We start from the raw sequence: 9,802 nt of genomic DNA, 5'->3' as shown, positions 1-9,802 counted from the left end.
GTGGCCTCATAGCAGTACATGATCTGAAACCAATATACTGCTCTTGTGCTCCATCTTTTATATTGCACCCCCTTAAAAGTAGGTGGCTTCAAAAGCGCAGCAAAACCACTTGGAGTAAATTGCCTATAATCAGGTTTTTGGATTGGATTGTTGAATATATGAGCAATTTACTATGAGATTTAATCCGAATCAGCAGTAAATAGATCATGACAACAATTGCAAACATCAAAGTAATGATGCGGACTAAACCAGGAGGACAGAATCACATACTGTACAGCGGGAGCAGAACCGATGTGGTTGATGTTGTCACTCATGTCGTTGATGAAGAGGTTACCGAGGTCGGGGAAGAAGGCTGTCATTGAGGAAGTCGTCGCTGACAGTAGTCACATGAGTGTGCTCCCTAAAAACCTGATCGCCCCCCTCCCGTACAGGATCACGAAAGGCGGGGTTCGAAGGATTGCTGTCCCTTCTCGCGGTGCATGCCGGAAGGAGGGCTGGAGAAGAATTGTGTGGTGGCACTAAGATCTGGAACAGTGCGAAACCATATGATACAGCGACAGCTAGGGTAGAGCATGTCAGGTCGGTCGTGCGAGTATAATAGTAGGCCTTTGGCCCCCAAACCCCACGTCCAAGTCAATAATAGCCCCACCAAGGGTTGTCTAAAAAACCCAGAGTAATTAAGGCATCCATTAGTCCCTTTAGTATAAATACTATATCATTAATAATGGCCCCACCTTTTGTCTCACAAAGTATGTTGGAGTACAACCGGCTACATGTTTACAATCCGCTTCTCTTCTCTCTCCTCTTCTCTCTCCTTCAACTAAGCACAAATACTATATTTAAATCCTTATAGCCTGCTTATGTCATCTAATTGTAGTACTCCTACTTGCTCTAAAGTTACTCTCCACTGTGTAGTCTGAAATGCCGGGCGTACAGCGGGCTGTGCCCTCGGTCGGTGCGCCGCTTCAATGGCGGAAGCAGTCAGAGGTCGCGTCGCCTTGACTTGCCATCAATGTGGAGCAGCGGGCTCAGCTGGCGCCGGGCGGGAAGCGTGCGGGGGAGGGGGGAGGTGTTTTTGTTGGGCCAAGAAGGTGAGAAGCCAACTTGGGATCGGTTCGGACGGGGAAATATCATGTGCTCCCATACTCTGCATATGACACTAGTCTATGTTACTACTCCCTTCTTTCCGGTTTATAGACATGTTTAGAGTAACATAGTAATATGTTACAGTATAAGTTACTCCCCACTATGACCAGCCTTGGCCTCTCCCAGTGCTCCACCATGTATAGCTACTAAGCCTGCCACATAGGCATAAAATATGATGTGGCACTAATAAAGTAAGCACCTATGCATTGAACACTTGAGTTACTAAGCCATTTAATGCACTTAGCACCTCATCTAAGCACATCTAAGCACTTACTAGCACCCCCTTGACCGTGGACCTTGACGGTGTACATCACCTTGTGTCTCATAATTTTCCTCGCCATCATCTGAGTCCTAGAAGATCTCACCCACATCATCATTAGCATGCAGCCGCCTTGATAGACAACGTGCGCAGAAGGAGTAGAGGCGACTGGGGACGCACCACGTCATGGCCACTCCGTACGTGCACGTGTGCGTGCAGCGTGCGTGTTTTTCCATCGATGCTAGCTCTAAGGCCGACGTTGCGGTCGTCTTCGTCCCTGACTAGTCATTGAGCAACGACGGCAAAGAGGTGCTGCAAGAGATGCGTAGGCGCTGTTGCGTGCGAGCTTCGCCGTAGCACGATGAACTGGACATTGCCGCAGATGGCGCACGCCTCCATGTAGCCGAGTGTGTGTGCATGCATGTGTTATTGACGTGTGTTCTGCGGCCGAGTGTGTGTGCATGCACCTGTTGTGTACGTGCGTTGTGTGCTCCATGCTGTGCACGTATGTGCATGAGTTGGATTAGATGGAGTTAGTGCGTTGGCTTGTGTACATGCGTGGCTGCATGCGTCCTGTACATGCGTGGCTTGTTGCGTGGTTATCAATATAAACTACTCCCTCCGTTCCTAAATATAAGTCTTTCTAGCCATTTCAAATAGACTACAACATACAGATGTATGTAGACATATTTTAGAGTGTAGATTCACTCATTTTATTTCATATGTAGTCCCTTATTGAAATCTGTAAAAAGACTTAGCATCCTGATGTACCATTTCTAGTGGTTAACAAAGACTTCATGTTCTTTTATTTGTTTATAGGTGGGCAAGCGGCAAAAAACAGGGGAAAACGTGCAAGGTTCCTTGGAGACGCTCCACCGCGAGGTTCCTTGCTCCTTCTCGGTCGTCGGGAATCTATGCTCTTCAACTCTTTTCTTTTACGTGAGCTTTGTTAATCCTTTTCCCAACACGCGAGACATCTAGCATCAAGGTGCACGTGTCATGCAAGAAAATGGAGATAATCAGATAAGCAGTGCGTAAGTGAGTCGTGCACTTTGATGGCACCTACGCAATATTTTTTTCTCCTCGATGGCACGTGAATACTACACGTACTCAACGACGGAGCACGGGATGGTAGCAATGACATGGTCAGCCCTTTTTTGGAGAGAGTACGTACTAAATAACTTTGATGTGTCCCGTCAACTCGCAGAACGATGTGAAGCTTGATTACACCTTCTCCCCCGCCGATGCGTGCACGGTGGCTCGCAGCACGAGGAGAAACTTTTGCTTACAAGAGGTGGATGTGCAGCAGTTCATTTGGTGTCAAATTGCCAGAAGTACTACTGTAGAACCATTGACTTCCGAAAGAGGCGAAGATCCAAGCGCAAGGTCACCTACTAACCTTAGGCTAGGTGTAGTGGGAGTAACATAAGTAGGGGTACCTCCTTTTTTTTATTCAAGAAACAACCACACACGATTATCGAGGTGCTGGTTACATAGAACAAACTTCCCGGAGTCCGTGCTCAGCCCTCCTCTATCTCTCTTCTAAGCCAGCCAGCGGACGCGCGGAGCCCATCGTCTGTTTGCTCACATGCGGTCCCACATGTCAGTGAAAACGCAAGAGGACCCACTGAACCTGCACATCTTTCACCTCGACGTGCTGGTGATGAAAAACAAATCCAATAAAGATCTTCGGTGGCCGCTTCTGGATTTACTCAAGAGTAGTAAGATTTTATTTACAGTTTAACCCAAGATGCACATCACGTGGCTTCAACTACCACTCTATTTTCTTGCATGACACGACCTGGATGCTGGATGTCCCACGTGTCGGCAAAAGGAGGAAGAACCCGACCAAATCTTTGGTTGTGCTCTCGGTTTAGACTAGTTGTGCTCACTTAAATTTTTTATTGTGTACTCCCTCCGTTCCAAAATACTTGACTTCCATTTGTCCAAAAATGGATGTACCTATATACTAAAACATGTCTAGATACATCTATATTTTGACAAATAGAAGGCATGTATTGTGGAACGGAAGGAGTAGAATGGATGCAAGTTTTGGTATTGGGAAGAAGAGTACATCGATATATATATATAGCGCAATTTAGTAGTAGATGTTCTAGCACTTTTAGCTAGCATAGAGGCTAGAGATGAGGCTAGTGCACTTTTGATACTCCTAGTAGAATAGAGGCTAGACATGAGACTAGATGCGAGGAAGCAACGTCTACTTCTTTACACTCAAAGAAGAAAGAAGCACGCAAGATCGAGCCTCCGCAGATCAACAATGAATGCATCGAGAAGGCACTAATCCAACTTACCGGAGCAGTTATGGAAGTTGGATATCTTCTAAAATGTATTCTTGTGGTTCTTATTTTTTTTGGTCTTGCTTTTCTAGTCAAAATTATCATTGGAGTTCGTGCAAAATGGAGGTCCGTTTGGGGTCGTGCGTTAGAGTTGGCCTTACAAGTGGGACCATAGTTGAGGAAACCGACTATCGGCAAACCCCCACCTCGCCCACCGCGCGATGGCTGAAGTTAGAGAAACGACGAGGTTGAAGAGATTGCTCTAGCACGGACTCCAAGAAATATGATGTCAGATGGATGTTGTGGTGGTGGCGTGTGTCGCACTCCTGGACGTGAATGCTTGTTCTGGCCCATGCCAGCCTACTACTCCTACTACTTATATAGTACTCCTACTAGTAGTATCGAGGATTCGAGGTGCTGGTTACGTACAGCGAACACATTAACATATGGCTACAATAAAAACACCCGCCAGACGCGCGAAGCATGTGAAGCTAGTACAAATAGTGTACTACTATTGTTGATTGGCCTCATCCGATAACCTGTTGCAATGCACGTACAATTATGTATTTGGAAAATATTTTTTTGCCTTGTCGCCCCACTCACTCAGAGAAGCGACTCGAAAGCCATTCATAAATTTAGTAAGTTTATCACAGGCATATCATTTTATTACATACCACAGGTCATCAACCCACATCGACAACGAGGATACATTATAAATACTAAAGTTTTCATCACACAACATATAACAAGCAATGAAATGAACTTCAACTCAACCAATCCTCGGCGTTGGAAATGCTTGCTTTGAACCACAAGTGATTCTCTGGGACGGGCCATCTATTGTCAATCTCGAGACCAACGCAGGACTGATCATCCAGGCTGAAGCGGCCTACTATATCAGTACCAGGGTAGGGAACCACCCAAATGTCCGAGGTATAGATAAATTTGCTTCTCATAAATGGTACTAGTAACGTTGTGCCAACAGCAGTTGGATCTCCTTTCACCATCATCGGATAGTTTTGTCCAAGGAAGAGCGAGTTTTCTCCAAGACTATCAATTCTGTACTAGGGATAAGGTGTTGGATCTAGCACACTAGTATCCATCCCGAATACCATGCAAGGAGTGTTGGAATAGGTTCGGAGAGTGCGACCATGGGAGACAACACGTGCTCCCTCAGTAGTAATAAACTCAGTGCGCTGTACACAAACAAGAAGAGGTGATCCATCGGAATTAGTTGCCAGGCGCCACCGAATATATAAGTTCTGCTCGTCCTCATGCTCGTGATCATCGCCATCGTCATCTCCCCCTTGGTTATAAATTTTTTCAAGTATAGGTGGTGGAATGTTCATAGGACCTTGGAAACACAAGAAGAAGGTTAATTAGTAAAGGGAAACTTGCTAACCCGCATGCATGTGGATGAAACAATTATAATTACGATGGATTACAAACGTACCGAAACTACGAGGATCCCATGCAAAAACAGTGCCATGAGTGGTGGAAGCAAACACAAGACCCTCGTATTGAATTGCATCACAGTACACATCCGTGTGTAGAAACTGATTTTTTAGCAATATCCATCGAGTCGAACCACAAAGGACGGCAACAAGCTTGTCGAAGACAACAACAACTTCATAGTTCTTGTAATTCCAAGAGCGATTGGGAACTCGACAAATTGCTATCTTCCGTAGAAGACATTCACCATGATCATATTGAAGGTGCGTACAATACCGGTGTGCTCAACCTCTGGGAAGTCTGCTGAGATTTTTCAAAGTGGAACCCGGTGACGAGTGTACACATTCACAAGTTCCCACTCTCAGTTGTACCCAATATAAACAACCCAATCTCCATTTGCCCCTACCCAATCCTTGCACTCAAGCGATGTCATCTTAACATCATACGTATCATTATCAAGCGGCATCAACTTGCACAAGGCGAGGCCTCCGTCGTCCCCATGCCAGTCATCAGGGTCACGGGAAAGAAGATAGGGGAGATCAAACTGCTCCTTGACCCTTGGGTTCCTTGTAATGATGTTATTAGTTGAGTCTAGAATGGTCTTGAACGAACCTGCCATGTTAGCCGAGGTGATGACATCGCACCGATCAATGAGTTCCTCCACCACATCATCTTTCAGATCGGGGCAAGAATAACGGGGTCGTTTCCGGCCTGTTCCCTCCATGGAGAAGATGATCGAATAATGGCAGAAGGAAGGGTGAAGGCAAATGGAGGAGGGAGAGGAAGAGTGTGCGACAGCAGTTCCAAATCGAGAGGGAAAGGCGAAGAGTCGGTGGACGGTTGCCAGTTTGCCATGGTACACGAAGAGGCGCCCCGGCCTACACGTCCATTCAGAAATACTAGTAGAAAAGGACTCGCCGTCGTCTCACTGATATGTTGGAACGGGACCACATGTCAACGAAACATGGTGTGTAATTTCTCGTGCAAAATGCGATCTGGCCGCGTTGGGCTGAGGTGCCGCATTAGTTTTTTTTTTGAAAGTTTGCTGCATTAGTTATCGACCTTTATTTTTTTAACACACAATCTGAATGGATACCTCCTGTGGTCATCACACGTGAGCGGATATAGTGATGGTTGATTCACCCGAGCAACTTATTACTGTGGGAATATGTAAGTACTAGCGGATTCAAGGAACAAAGAAAAGATGGTTGCTTCGTCCGAGAAACTTACTGTGGCGAAGGTGGGGCTATGTGATTTGACTGCTCACTAGTCATTACTACTGCGGCGCAACGACTAGGGTGAATCTTTCCCTGAAGTTGTGTTGTGCACTCAATATTGTTGCATGGTAGGTGGAGCCGGATGAAGGATGTCCAACATGTCGGTGAAACGAAGTTGAATTGTTTCTAGCATTGCTATCAATCCTTCAGGATTTGTTTATATGTACGCATAATATTAATGATATGAAGGTTTCAACTTTGGTTCCCGCAGGAAAAAAAGGTTTCAACTCAGGATTCATGTGTCTTGTCTCGAGATTATCTCGTTACAACATTCCATCAAATACAAATGAAACTACCATGGCTACCATGTCTAATGCATCTCAATGGTTTGCAGATCAGCGCCAATATTCACATCACAACTGAAGACAAAGTTGTGAGAAGGTGTACAAATAAAGAAAAAAAATATAATTGATCGATGTTGTTCGTAGGCATGGCTCCATTTCCTTGGCAGTGTGTTCATTGCTTAGCATCTAGTTTCACCCAGCTCTGTAGCCAAAAAAGAGGTGTATGGAGGACACCACAATCCGATCATTTTGTGCAGCTCCACTAAAATCGAGCGGACCATCCCTGTTTGCAAAGATATCTAGTCAGTGTGATTACAATAATAGTGGAACTAGATGATGAAACATAACGCACATAAATAGAAGCCGATCACCTCTACGATATCTCTTTAGGACTAACTTCTTGTTGGAGAAGATTAGGCACAGAGTTGGATGAGGAGGATAGCAAAACCAATCTCCCTTTCTGCAGTCACGCAGAAATGTAAAAACGTTGCCCGTGTGACATTTTTGGCGGAACTGCAGAAAACAGTCTTAAGAAAAAAGTGGTTTGTGTAGTTCACCAAAAGGTCACAATAGCAACGAGGTGAAAATGGATAGCCCTGTTTGCAAAAGGAGGTCAAAAGGAAACAATTACTGCCCAATAACACGAGTTGAAGACACATACGCCGACAAAAAAGAAGCATATTCCATGTAATAAGGGAAAGATAGCACATGGTGGTTTATCAAAAATGGTTTGACGACGAGATTGCAAGATGGAAAGTACGCCGGCCGAGATACAATTTAAGCAAACAACTAAAGAAGATCCACATGCAGCAACATGGGAAGATGGGCAGTGGAGCAAGGCTGGAGGAAGCTGTACTTGAGGGTCGTCGGGATGTTACTAGGAGGGCGCTGGCGGCCGGGATCTGCCCATACTGCGGCAGAGAGCAAGTGGCAAAGGCCCTACCGCACCGGAGCTTGGTCAGAGAGAACGGCGGGTACCGCAGATCGGGACGTGCTACCTCAACACCGTCGAATGAAGAGATGATGCAATCCTCCCTTTCCGCCGGCAGACGGGATGCGGCCGGATCACTGACCAACGCTGAGGGAGAGAGACCATGGCCGCCTTGTGTGAGATGGTGTGACGAGAGACAAACCCATTTTTCCATTTTCCCCACGACAATCATTTTATATTCTGTCCGTTCCATTGAGGAATATATAACTTTATTTAATACTAATGCGTCAAGTCGAACTTTTTTCCGTCTAGGCGTGGTACCCGACCCTCCTTCAAGTAAACAACCGCTACACGCGTCAAATTATCACATGGGCTCCCTTTTCATACAAAAATGAACTCCACCGTGTACCCGCGCGGGTGTGGCCGGGAACGAGACGTGAGTACGTGCGTCCTGCGTGCACTTCTTCTTTAGGTGCAGGTACGTACGTGGGTGGGTGTCAGAGAGATGGTTTGTGCGAAACAGAAGAAATGTGTTGATGATATCTCAAACAGAAAAATGTAACATATGCAATGTGTGTGAAACGGAGTCATGGACGTGAGATATCGATAGAACTGAAAACAGGGATGAAGTGTGTGGCTGCGCGATCGATAAAGAGTGCCATCGAATTTGTGTTTGCCCACATCAAAGATACAGGGTGGCTGGTGAGGGAGTCCGGGATTAGGTGGTCCTCGGACAGCCGGACTATATACTTTGGCCGGACTGCTGGACTTTGAAGATACAAGATTGAAGACTTCGTCCCGTGTCCGGGTGGGACTCTCCTTTGCGTGGAAGGCAAGCTTGGCAATTCGGATATGTAGATCTCCTTCTCTGTAACTGACTCTGTGTAACCCTAGCCCCCTCCGTTGTCTATATAAACCGGAGGGTTAGTATGTAGGACAACAACAATCATAATCATAGGCTAGCTTCTAGGGTTTAGCCTCTACGATCTCGTGGTAGATCAACTCTTGTAATACTCATATCATCAAGATCAATCAAGTAGGAAGTAGGGTATTACCTCCATCGAGAGGGCCCGAAACTGGGTAAACATCATGTCCCCCGCCTCCTATTACCATTAGCCTTAGACGAACAGTTCGGGACCCCCTACCCGAGATCCGCCGGTTTTGACATCGACAGCTGGCCTACTGGAATGTGAGAGGGCAGAGGTGCAGTTTTTCTCCGTGGCATGGATACCTACCTAGAACATTCGACTATCGGTGTGTGGGGGGGGGAGGGGGGAGGGGGGAGTGGGCAGAGACCGATCGACTAGTATATGTGTGGGGAAGGAGAGAGACCTAGCTATGTATTGAGGGAGATCGATCGACATCCATGGATATGTGTAGTAGAGGAATAAGGTTGGGAGAAAGACAAAGGTAGAGCGTCGGAGGGTTGGTGGTGGAGTGGCGTCTCACAAATGGTGGGAGAGGCCTGCTAGACAAACGGAGGGTATGAGTGCAATATCAATAAGAGAGGGCTGGGGATGTCTGTCTGTCTATGCACGTGCGTGTGAGAGATGGGTCGGGAGGTATGCAAGGATGATGAGGGGAGAAGATATGGTTGTGGTAAGCATATGTAACTACATAGGAAGATCAACCGTCATGTGTCCGAGAAAGGGAGAGACATAACTAGCGAGGTAAGTGTATCGGTGCTTGGGGAAAACGAATTATAGTCGACCTGGCTATATGTAGGGAGATCAGTTCATATACACGCCTGCATGTGTTAGAAGCAAATAAGGTCTAGAGAGACAGACAAGGGGAGAGGGGTGCGGCTAGGAGGTGGTGCGAGAGGCCTACCATGTCGAGGGGGGAGGAGTGTGCGAGTATGTGATCAATATAAAGAGGGGCGGGAGTGTGCACCTGCGTGGAACCGTATTGGACATAGGGGGCATGGACGGTGACAAGAGAAGAGGGGAAGTATATATTTGTTTGTTGTAGGCACACTTGGCTAGAGAGGTATATTGACCGGTGTGTGCCGGAAAGGAGCCGGGGACCTACACACACCCTGGGTGGACGACCAAAAGAGAAATAATGAAAGTGCACCGGAAAAACATAGCAATAGGGAATTTTCCAATGGCACTCTACTATTCAATTATTCATGCATTTTGTTGAAAGGAATGAAGCAA

The sequence above is a fragment of the Triticum aestivum genome, chromosome 4B (assembly GCF_018294505.1).
Source record: "Triticum aestivum cultivar Chinese Spring chromosome 4B, IWGSC CS RefSeq v2.1, whole genome shotgun sequence".
NCBI lineage: Eukaryota > Viridiplantae > Streptophyta > Magnoliopsida > Poales > Poaceae > Triticum > Triticum aestivum.
The sequence above is the reverse complement of the archived record's forward strand: the minus strand, read 5'-3'. Positions refer to the sequence as shown.